The 12197-nt window shown below is 42.4% G+C and overlaps 1 protein-coding gene across 5 annotated transcripts in view; it reads right to left on the bottom strand.

The window, feature by feature from the left end:
• The window catches only part of LOC139538483 (zinc finger protein 462-like), a 75680-nt gene extending 63822 nt beyond the window's left edge, over positions 1-11858 (bottom strand). For 2 of the 5 annotated variants that reach the window (XM_071340578.1, XM_071340597.1), the window contains exon 1: positions 11408-11853. The gene's annotated coding sequence lies outside the window, so the exon portion shown is untranslated. Of the gene's footprint in view, positions 1-10603; positions 11386-11407 lie in introns of those variants that run through there. The other 3 variants (XM_071340616.1, XM_071340607.1, XM_071340588.1) reach the window with 3 other exon arrangements.
• Positions 11859-12197: the final 339 nt, after the last annotated feature.

Genomic DNA, 12197 nt, shown 5'->3' with positions numbered 1-12197 from the left:
ATGTCTCCTCTAGTCTGAACCATGGTGACATAAGTTAACCATTTAGTGATGAATCTATTAAAATGACTTAATCTAGCTAATGTTAAAACCACAGTTTGGCTGGGTGATGAGTCAATCAACCACTATGGATAGATCAGGATCATAATAATTCAATATTTTACAACATTTTCTAAATTAGTTGCAAAATGTTTTTTTATTATGACGCCTTGGCTTGAAACATTACTAAATTAGATGATTGTATATTACAGTAATCTTCTCCACCACCAACACCACCATAATGGCTTTTATTTTAGATGAAATGTGTTCCAGGAAGCATATGGCATATGGAGCTGAACTAGGTCAACCATTAACGAACTAACACGATGCTTCTCAGACAGAGAACACCCAACTGAAGCCCCGCTTCTAATCTACACGGGTAGATATTTCACAGTTTGACTGACCTTAGCTAATGTATGAATGGGCCCTGGTTAATAAGGGTGCACTATAAAGGGAATAGGACGCCATTCCACATACACGTCTATGTTTATGGAGCAACAGCTCTCCGTCCCCAGAAATATTTATCTTCAATCTTCTTGTTCAACAACATTTGAATAGATCTTGGAGTAATAACAAATCAATTCACCGCCAGTCAGCCTCAGATGACAGATGGTTACCCGACGTCCCCCGAGCTAGCTAAAGCTCAGCTAGCATTATTACTTAATATCGCCACATCGCTTTCTTCTTCTTTACGGGGCCAGCCAACTCTACTGCCTGCCTGCCGACCAAACCATTTCCCATTTTGTCTTTCCATCAAAGCCATCAAAGAGCACATCATGGCACAGTACAACCTTGCTCCGAGGATAGCGTAGCCTTTGTCTCTTATAGAAAGCTTCTATTGTTGCTCCACTGATTCTAAAAAGGGTGGTTGTGACAGAGCACTCAAGAGCATTGGCCCCTCTTGCACAAGCACGAGATAATGGCCCCTCTTGCACAAGCAGGAGACAATGCCCCCTCTTGCACAAGCAGGAGACAATGGAACTGCAGATCAAGAAGAATGTTCTCCCATAGCTGTCCCTCTAATGTCATCTAGCAAGCTGGGTATTTCCTCCTGGTAGAAAGCATCACAAACATGGCTGATACGATCTAATCATATACAACGTGCTAGTTTAATATTCTGCTAACATTTACATTTCCTGAAGCAAACGTACAGTTGGCTTTCAAAAAGAAAGGAGGACCAAGGCACTCTTCATATAATGAAATGGCCTTCGTCAGGGAGTAGCGTATACAGGAGGTTACATTCAATAACAAACATTTCTGGATTAATCAAAAGTGAAGCCATTATCATTTCACCATCTGACTGTGTGACCTTCAAACCTTCAAACCGAAAGGAAAAGCAATCAACAAAAGCAACAAAACACAGCATATTAAATCCTTAAAACCCTGTAGGTTTGGTTTGAAGGCAGCTAAGCTAGATAAGTCTCAGCACTCTGGATCCTTCTTGCCATGCATGGCTATGGTTCACTGTCTAATCAGAATATTGCTCAACCTGCTTTAACAGAGTCACCTCACTTGGCTGGCTGCTCCCTCTGGCCTGACAGAATTATCTTCTGCATCACAGAGAGACCAGCAGAGCAGAGATTGGGTGAACAGAGCTAGCTACGCAGAGACAGAGAGAGAGGACTCCATTTCATAGAGCACCCACTGCAGAGCAAAACAGAGAGAACAGGGAAGTATCAGTGGCTCAGTGGCATTGGACGGTCATCCACCATTTTGTGATCCTCAAGGTCTGCATGGGCAACCCAGTCCCCCTCCCTGCCCTGCCTGCCTTTACCCTGCTATCTTGTTACACAGATGGGACTGTTTAGCTAGGAGCACAGACCTGGACCAGTTTCCTTTCTCGTTTTCTGCTGTCATAGCTGACAGAGAAAGGAGAAGTGAAATGTTCTCTCTGCTAGGTGGTTGCCTTGTCACCACAAGGTCTTCTTCAGAAGATAGGTAGACACAAGAGATTTGAGGATCACAGTTCAGCCACCACCAAATATGGAACGTAATCTCTCTTTGAGATAGCAGTCATGCTGTAGGTTAACCAAGGTTTCCAGAGAAGGCCGTGAGAAGGGTTTACTGATAACACGATGAAACACAAACATACATTTGCAGTGCTTCAGCCTACATTTGCAGTGCTTCAGCCTACATTTGCGGTGCTTCAGCCTACATTTGCAGTGCTTTCAAATTGAGGTAATTGGGTTTTATTTCTGATAAAACACACAACTCAGGCTTTTAGGCTCACAGCAATAAGGTTAATTAAATATGCCATCCCCAAAAAGTATTAAGTGCACAAACTAATTGCAAGCCTTTAGCACTATTATTCAAAAAATGTTATTCTTTTTTTTTTTAATCGGTGGAGGTACTTCTCACTTGGTTTCTCTGCCCTTTGGGTTAGAGTATTCTCCATGGGCTGAGCTGATACATGTACCTTAGCAACTTCTCCAATGACGCAAACCTCACTTCACTTTGACATTGCTCCTGCTCAAAACACCTGGTCTAGAGTGTTAAATCGCAAGGTAAAACATTCGGAATACATACAGGCACAGGTAAGCACCGTCAACGTGTCACTGTGTGAAATTATACAGCCTATTTTGTCATTCATGTAATTTAATCCCTGAGGCCATATCACAGTTTTATATTTTTACATTTTAGTAATTTAGCAGATGCTCTTATCCACTGTGACTTACAGTAGTGAGTGCATACATTTTCATACTGCATCACAGTGCTTGGCTTGACATCGTGTCAAGAGTTTCATCATCATTTTTATTAACACACTTACTGGCTACATTAGTTGCTAGAAATGTATTAATAGTAAAGGAAATCTGTGTAGTATTGAGAATTAGAAAAAGCATATAATACTGCAATTGCCTCAAGAAGCAATCACTCATCGATCAATCATCGATCACTCAGCGATCACTCAGCGATCACTCAGCGATCATTCAGCAATCATTTAGCATTCATTCATCATCAGAGGCACGGACAATATGAAACAATAATAATATCCGCCTCCCACACTAACAGTTAAACCACCACATAATTAAACAGTCATCTCACACTATTTGACATTTCCATTATCTTACCCAACTGACTGCTGCTCGCCATTCACAAGGCAGCGGAAATAATCATAATAATGACTAATCCAGAGATCTCAATCAAAAATTGATCAAAATAGTCTGACTGTCAAAAGTTCTCTCAAGGTCAATTACAAAGCCAAAAGGTTTGCATAAATACAAACAAGTTGAACCACATTTACTATGTGCCCATTAAGAAATGCTTGAGTTCTTTACTACTAGTAAACACTGTAATGGTACCTTAAATAAATTAGGTTCTTAGATGTAGTGACCAGTGGATAGTAAAGCCACAAGCCCAGAACGTCTGTTTGAAGCAAAACTCAAGCTGTGGCTCTGTTTTCAAACTGTCTTGGATTGTATTTCCCAAAGGGAATGTGCTGGGTCACGGATGAATACGTAGAGTTAAAGACAGAAAACTGAAGTAGGATGTCCAAGGACATTCTTGGAGAATAACCAGGAAGTGTTTTTCCACAAAGACAATTAGGCCAACTTCAGCAAACCATGATGCATTCAGCATTCCACTACACAACCAAGCAATCCATAACCCATCTCTGTTTGACTTTGGCACCATTTCCCAAAGTTAGGCCAACAGAGCCGACCTGCCAATGCTATGTGTCCAATTCAAAATAGATTTGAGGCACATGGATTTCTCCCCTGAGAGGTCACCATTGCAGGCCTACAGAAAGCATGACTATTATTGGTCACTGATGACAGAAACCCACATAGGTGTGAAACAAAGGCTGTGAATAGGTTGTAACAAGGTTGTAACAGGATTAGCCTACAACAAGATTACTACAAGATTACATCAGTTCTCTCTCTTTCCACACATTGGGGTTTGTCCACTACGTTCAGAGCTTTCATCTCCATAATCAAACCATTTAATAAGAAGTTCTTCTACCTTGCTTCAGTGATGGTCATCATACTGGGCGTCCTCTATTGTTAGATCTAAGGTCAAAGCTCTGTAAATAATGTGTCCTAATCTTTTTCTCTTCATACTTAGAATATATTCTGCTCAATTTAAAGATAAACGAGAGCATGACTGATCTTAAAACATTATTGCTCTTTATGAGGTGTAAGCAACATTTCTCATCGTGACGTTCTTTGTGGAAGTCTTCCAAAACATTCAGCATTACTGTCATCTTCCTTTACCTGACACAGATACCAGTTACAGGGTGAAGGTGAGGTTACAAGCTGGTAGGTCTTGAAGTGAACGAAGCAAGACAGTGGACATAGATATAGATCCCACTGGTGGAAACGGGAAAGCCTAACAGAACTGTTACTTTCTAGATGTGACATTTTTAAACTGTTTCCGCTGTATGCTAGTCTCTCCTACTGTATGCTAGTCTCTCCTACTGTATGCTAGTCTCTCCTACTGTATGCTAGTCTCTCCTACTTGTATAGAAGTATCTTACGGTCCCTCTTCAGGTGAGCCAAACCACCCTCTTGAAGAGCAACACAAGACCCATTAATATTAACTTACCAGCGAGACCTCCTTCCCAACTCCTTAAATATTTAATCGGCCTTGGACAGCTTCATTGCTCTGTAGGCTGAGGCCAGTGGATCCCCTTTACAAGACCACTCCTGTTCCCTCTCAAAGAGGGCCTTGTCCCCTGCCACTAGACTGCCTCACAAACTGGCGTCTCCAAAGAATTCAGAATTTTTCCACCGCAGCTCAGCTCGACTCGGCTGACAGAGTTGGTTTACTGTGTCTCGTTTGAGAAACTTATGAAGGATTGTGGATGAGACTGATCAGACTTGCTAACCTATGGGAAAGCTGGTGGCTACTGGCTAAGCCTATATCAGTCTGATTAAATATGGTTTACTAGATATCTTGAAAACAACATAAAGGCACATAGAGCTTCTTAAATTCAGTTCAAAATAGTCCTAGATGTCCACAGAGACTCCATGCATGTGCAATGATGCCTCATGTCTCATGATCGACACTGTCTCTGTTTTTATTGTATTTTTTTAAATTTAACCTGTATTTAACTAGGCAAGTCAGTTAAGAACAAATTCTTAACTTTGTGTACCTCGTAGTACTGAGCAGTAAAAAGAAATCCCATCAGTATATAGTGTAAGATTTTTCTACAGATCAAACAAGGAAGCTCCTTACACATGCTGACCTTACTAGGGATGTACCCCTGGCACTAACATCTTATGTAATATAAAGTAAATATTATAAAATATTAAAAAACAGTTAAGTAACGTTATTTCATAACCCCTTCCAAAGTTGGTATACAGATAGAGAGAAGATGCCATTTGCACTGAAGTGAACCATGACAACAGTAACCAGAATGTCACTGCCACAAGAAAATCACTTCCTTTAACAGTTTAATTTATTCTACCATGATTTGTGCTCTTGTACCTAAATACAAAATAATGCCAAGAAGAGCTATAATGTGGGTTAGGTTTGATTTACATGCAAGCTAATCAGAAAGCAGGTAAGATGGTAGCTGTGTTTTGCAGTGGCAAAAAAAAACACTCAAAATATCCAATATTGACAGAAAGGGGGCTATTCTGAAATAGGGCCATAGCATGAACTACTAAAAGAAAGTGTGTTCACCGTTGCAGTAGGCTAGGCCCTACATCTTATGAGCCAATGCATCATGTCAAGAAAGCACTCACTGGACCATTTCAATTGGCTTTTGTGTCTCTCTCTCCCGTCCCTGCCACGGCCGCAAGGTATCTACACTAGAGTGCATCACTCTGCCACTCTGCCCGAGCTCCATTTCATTCTTCCTATATGTCCAAACCGTCACTGAACTAAGAGGTCACATTCATTCTGTTGTCTAATTCTTCCCATTTTCTTCATAAGACTGAAATACCTCGCTAAAATCTTGTTATAAAAGTATCTCTTATGATTATAAGAACTTGACAAATGTTCACAACAGTAAATCCCTTACAACAGAATGGGGATAAAACATCAAATTATATATAATTGTATTTGTCACATTCGTCGACTACAACGCATGTGAAATGCTTACTTATGAGCCCTTACCCCAAAAAATGCAGAGTTAAAAAGTAAGAAAAATGTGCAGAAGATGTCAAAGGAAATAGTAACACAATAAAATAACAATAACGAGACTATAGACATAGAGTAGCGGTACCGAATCAGTGTGCAGGGGTACGAGGTAGTTGAAGTAATTGAGATGATATGTACATGTAGGTAGGGGTAAAAGTGACTCGGCAATCAGGATAGATAAAAAGCAGAGTAGCAGCACCGTATGTGAAGAGTGTGAAAGTGTGTCTATGTGTGGCGTCCCTGTGTGTGGTGTCAATATTCATGTTTGTGTGTGTGTGTAAGCGTATGTAGTGTTTGTATGTGTGTGTTGGGGTGTCAGTGTAGTATGTGTGAGTGTGTGGGTAGAGTCCAGTGAGTGTGCATAGAGCCGGTGCATAGAGCCGGTGCAAATAAAAAGGGATCAATGCAAATAGTCAGGGTAGCCATGGTTGTTGTCCTGGCACCACACTGCCAGTTCTCCGACCTCCTCTCTATAGTTGTGCACAACCATGCAGTGGTGGGTGAACAGGGAGTACAGGAGGGGACTAAGCACGCACCCCTGAGGGGCCCCGTGTTGAGGGTCAGCGTGGCGCATGTGTTGTTGCCTACCCTCACCACCTGGGGGCGTCCTGTCAGGAAGTCCAGGATCCAGTTGCAGAGGGAGGTGTTCATGGTGTTGGGCACTATGGTGTTGAACGCTGAGCTGTAGTGAATGTACAGCATTCTCACGTAGGTTTTCCTTTTGTCCAGGTGGGAAAGGGCGGTGTGGAAGGGGCAGTATGTCTGGATGATGGTGTTGATGTGATCCATGATCAGCCTTTCAAAGCATTTCATGGCTACAGATGTGAGTGCTATGGGTTTAGACAGGTTACCTTGGCGTTCTTGGGCACAAGGACTGTGGTGGTCTGCTTGAAACATGTAGGTATTACAGACTGGGTCAGGGAGAGGTTGCATGCTCTGAGTATGCGTCCTGGTAATCCATCTGTTAACCTGAATGTTAACCTGTTTAACCTCTCTTGGGTAGGGGCAGTATTTTCACCTCCGGATGAAAAGTGTGCCCAAAGTAAACTGCCTGTTACTCAGGCCCAGAAGCTAGGATATGCATATAATTGGTAGATTTGGATAGAAAACATTCTAAAGTTTCTAAAACTGTTAAAATAATGTCTGTGAGTATAACAGAACTGATATGGCAGGCAAAACCCTGAGGACAAACCATCGGGGGGGGGGGGGGGGGGGGGATTGAGGTCATAGGATTTTCCAATTGTTTTCTATGGGATACCCTTATTATTAGGAACCTGGTTGCAGTTCCTATGGCTTCCACTAGATGTCAACAGTCTTTAAAAATTGTTCTATGTTTTTCTTTTGAGAAATCAAGAAGTAGTCCTATTCATTGTAAGTGTCACTCCAGGTGGACTCTACTGTTTTGGCGCGCGTGAACTGGAGCGCGCTTCACGTTGTTTTTATCCGGTATTAGAAACAGTTTATTCCGTCTTAAATTTTATTGATTATTTACGTTTTAGGGTACCTGGTTAAGGGTACCTGTTTGGACCAAGATTACAGGTAACTTATTAGATACTTTGTAGGCATGTTGGGCGAGTTGAAACCGGTGTATTTCTGAATCAAACGCGCCAAATAAATTGACATTTTTGGGACATAAAGAAGGACATTATCGAACAAAAGGACCATTTGTGATGTTTCTGGGACATTTGAGTGCCAACAGAAGATCTTCAAAAGGTAAGGCATTAATTATATTGCTATTTCTGACTTTTGTGGCGCACCTGTCTGGTTGAAATATGACTTTCATGTGTTTGTATGCGGGGCGCTGTCCTCTGATAATCGCATTGCTTTCGCCGTAAAGCCTTTTTGAAATTTGACACAGATTTTTACAGCGGCTGGATTAACAAGAAGTTAAGCTTTATTTTGATGTATAACACTTATATTTTCAAGAATGTTAAATATTTGAATTTGGTATTTTGGAAATTCGCGCTCTGCAATTTCACCGGATGTTGGCCAGGTGGGACGCTACCGTCCCACCTGCCCATAAGAAGTTTTAAAAGGTGTTAGTCACATCGGCTACAGAGAGCGTGATCACACAGTCGTCAGGAACAACTGGTGCTCTTGTGCATGGTTCAGTGTTGCTAGCCTCGAAGCAAACATAGAAAGCATTTAGCTTGTCTGGTAGGCTCGCGTCACTGGGCAGTTTGCGGCTTTGCGGCTTTGTAATCCGTGATAGTTTACAATCCCTGCCACATCGGCGTCAAAGCCGGTGTAGTAGGATTCGATTTTAGTCCTGTATTGCCGCTTAGCCTGTTTGATGGTTCGTCGGAGGGCATAGCGGGATTTCTTACAAGCGTCCGGATTAGTGTCCCGCTCCTTGAAAGTGGCAGCTCTAGCCTTTAGCTCAGTTCAAATGTTGCCTGTAATCCATGGCTTCTGGTGGAGATACGTACGGTCACTGTGGGGACGACGTCGTCGATGCACTTATTAATGAAGCCAGTGACTGATGTGGTAAACTCTTCAATGTCTTTGGATGCATCCCTGAACATATTGGAGTCTGTACTAGTGAAACAGTCCTGTAGTTTAACATCTGCTTCATTGGACCACTTCCGTATTAAGCGCGTCTCTGGTACTTCCTGTTTGCGTTTTTGCTTGTATGCAGGAATCAGGAGGATAGAGTTCTGGTCAGATTTGGCAAATGGAGGGCGAGGGAGAGCCTTGTATGTGTCTCAGTGTGTGGATTATAGGTGATCTAGGTTAATATAAATATTTGTATAGGAGTGAAAGTCGCCTTGTTTAATTTGGAAAGACTGAGGTGCTTTCGGTGGCTTAATCCTTCCTACAGCAGGGCACAAATATTTAAACATAAACACGGTAATAGCCTAATGCATTGTCGGTCAGTACAATGAGAAAGTAGACTAAATATTTTTGCATTAATGCTGAAGAAAAACAAAACTACTTTGATAAGGAAATGCACTTTAACCCCCAGAGTGTCAACACACAACTTCTGGAGGTCTTGGACAATCCATCAGAATTGGGCTACTGTGTAATGCTGGAGATCTGCTAACTTCATCCAGATTGTTTGAGACTAAAAATAGCCTAGACATGAGGTTCACAGTGATGTTCTATCAGTGATCAATTGTGATCATAGCATCAAAATGTAGGCGATAATGCAGCTAACTTGGGTCGTAAGTATCCATTCTTCAACGTGGAAGCTATTTGCATGGTACAGGAATGACTGATCTGTAAAAGATCAAGACTACAGCATGAAGTCTAGCAAGAACATCAACTTCCCAGCAAATACCAAAATCTGCCCTGCTCTGAAGCCATCTAGCCTACATATTTTCAGTCCAAACATCCCAGCTAGCTCCTCCTTGAGAACCTGTTTCCCTTGACATGTGAGACCGAGACATGCGCCACCATTTTGATTGCCTCCTAGCCCACAGTTGTCGCAGAGTGTATAGTTCAGTCTCCTTGTCAGCAAGATTTCACCGTGGCCAGAGCGAGTGAGTCTGCAGGAGAGTCAGGCACACATTGCCTTCTCTTGACTGAGTGAATGACAAGGAATGCCATTCCTTCAGCCATACGGTACACACCAGTTAAACTGAGGTTGAGGAGAACTACATGTACTGTACATGCTGAGAACATAAGCACATAAATAACAATTCGATTAACAAACGACTATTCAAACTCTAAATCTCAAAACAATGTGTAATAAAACATGTAAATTGTTCATTTAACTTTTTGGATAGCTCTGTCTATCTAATGTACTGTAGCCTAAATTGACAAATAGCCATATGGCATAGCCTGCATGGTGAGATGGTTGAAGTGTAGCAAACTGCTTTTGAAAGTTATCTACTTTACTCTCAAGAACTTTGTAAGACTGCACTCCTCTGTGTGTGTGTGTGTGTGTGTGTGTGTGTGTGTGTGTGTGTGTGTGTGTGTGTGTGTGTGTGTGTGTGTGTGTGGTGTGTGTTGTGTGTTGTGTGTGTGTGCGCGTGCACTGTTTGGGGACCACCACTTTGTAAAGCATGAACAACTCGCAGCTACAACCACTACATTATTAAGCATTAAAATTCCCATCTCATCCATGTGTGTCTGCGACTGTCCTTCTCTCCCCAGCACATTGACAGCTCCAAACCATCACAGACTAGACCTACCACTGGGACCCATAATAACACTCCTAAAGTACCCTACATTTACCCCTAAACTCAATGGCAATAGTAGAACAGGTGGAAAGGAAATGAATCAAATGAATCCAAAATAGAATATTAACTTCACCTTGACTTGTTCTCATAAATCACTATAAATAAAACTAACAATACTTGTTGGTATCCATAAAGACTTCCAAACTATAGCTACATTAACCCTGTAACAACCCAGAATTGGCTGCTGTACAGGAGAAGAAAGTCAACCTTTGTTCTTCCGTGAAGGCTCCTGTCTGACTCCAGGCTCTCCTCTGAGACTCATCTGCCTTCCTCCATTTTATGGTGAAGCCCCAATGACATACCTGACTTCAGAGCCTTGGCTGACAGCATAACATCCAAAACAGTTCTCCTTACAGCGCCACATCAGACTCAGAATACATTTAAAAAAGAAGTCAAACTGATCATACGGATATTTCATCCAAGAAACTCGTAGTTAGATAGTTCCAATCATATGAAGAACCATATTAAATCCACATCAGATTAGATTGTAATTGAAGGAATAAACCATCGGCAGCATAACATAGTGGACATGGAGTGTCTGGACGTGTACCAGCGGCTATGCCAGCCAGACTGTCGCTAATGGAGGCTGGGCTCTCTCTTTCTGCTCTGGCTGGCTGGGAGTGGGAGAGGAGGTAGAACAGTCCGTGCAATGGCTTCTCCTTGGAGCAATCGCACAACACAGCCGGGGGACCGACAGCTAAATCTCCTGACTCTTCCGACCTAGCGCAGCTCACAGCCTCGGCTTTCTTATTTCCTCCTTATCCAGTTTGATAAGAACACGAAAGATAGATAGCTAGATAGCTACACGAATGGAAGGTTGGTAGAATATTGGTAGAAGAAGCTAGTTGACTTTGACTACCATGGTTTCCAGCGCCAGCCAGTTCGAGCATTCGTTTGTCCACCCGTTTATTCACGCTCGCCCAGGCAAGTCACCACGTCTGGTGCTACACTAACTAAGAAAGGAGATAAGCTCTTTCCATGTCATTCACGAGGCGCTCTCTCTGTCTCCAAATTATTCCATCTATCAAACAACGACGTACTCGTGAACCATGAACCCAAGCGAGCAGTGATCTTGAACAAACTGGTACATTTTATTATAAACTCACAGTTACGTCTTCTTCTGGTGGAGAAGCGATCTTCTACATAAAAGTTGTCCTGTATTTCATGCGTTCGCCCGGTCTAATGGATGAACGCCATGTTTCCTGCTTCTCCTTTGCTGCAGCTGCAGATGACCTGAGATCCGCCTGTCTCTGAATAATGAGCAACCACAGAGACAAGGAAGACAATCTGCAAAGCAGGCAACACAAAGAAGTTTTGGAGACTAGCAAGCACCAGAGGGTGCACAAGAGTTTGCGATGAGACGACAGGAAAGGAGCAGCAGCAGGATGATGGTCAACGTGTGTATCCTCTGAGCAACTCATCACAACGTGTGTATCCTCTGAGCAACTCGTCACAACGTTTGTATATTCTGAGCAACTCGTCACAACGCGTGTATCCTCTGAGCAACTCATCCTTCACCGATTAAAATTAAACCCCAGTCTCAGGCAGCCATGAATGGGCGTCGTTAACAGCTAGAGAGGGAATCTAGTGCATGAATATAGAAGTTATATCCATATGCACACGTCATGAGGGTTATCAACAGTTCACAGACTGAAACTGGGTAATGATGCTGGATACTGTATCCCACATCCAACCTGACAGACAGGCAAACAGACAGACAGACAGACAGACTAGATTAGATAGACAGACAAACAGACTAGATTAGACAAACAGACATACTAGATTAGACAGACAGACAGACAGACAGACAGACTGACTGACTGACTGACTGACTGACTGACATACAGACAGACTAGATTAGATTAGATTAAGCAGACAGACAAGCAGACATACAGA

This window comes from Salvelinus alpinus, chromosome 1 (genome assembly GCF_045679555.1).
Source record: "Salvelinus alpinus chromosome 1, SLU_Salpinus.1, whole genome shotgun sequence".
Classification (NCBI taxonomy): Eukaryota; Metazoa; Chordata; class Actinopteri; order Salmoniformes; family Salmonidae; genus Salvelinus; species Salvelinus alpinus.
This window is presented reverse-complemented; position numbering and strand designations above follow the sequence as displayed.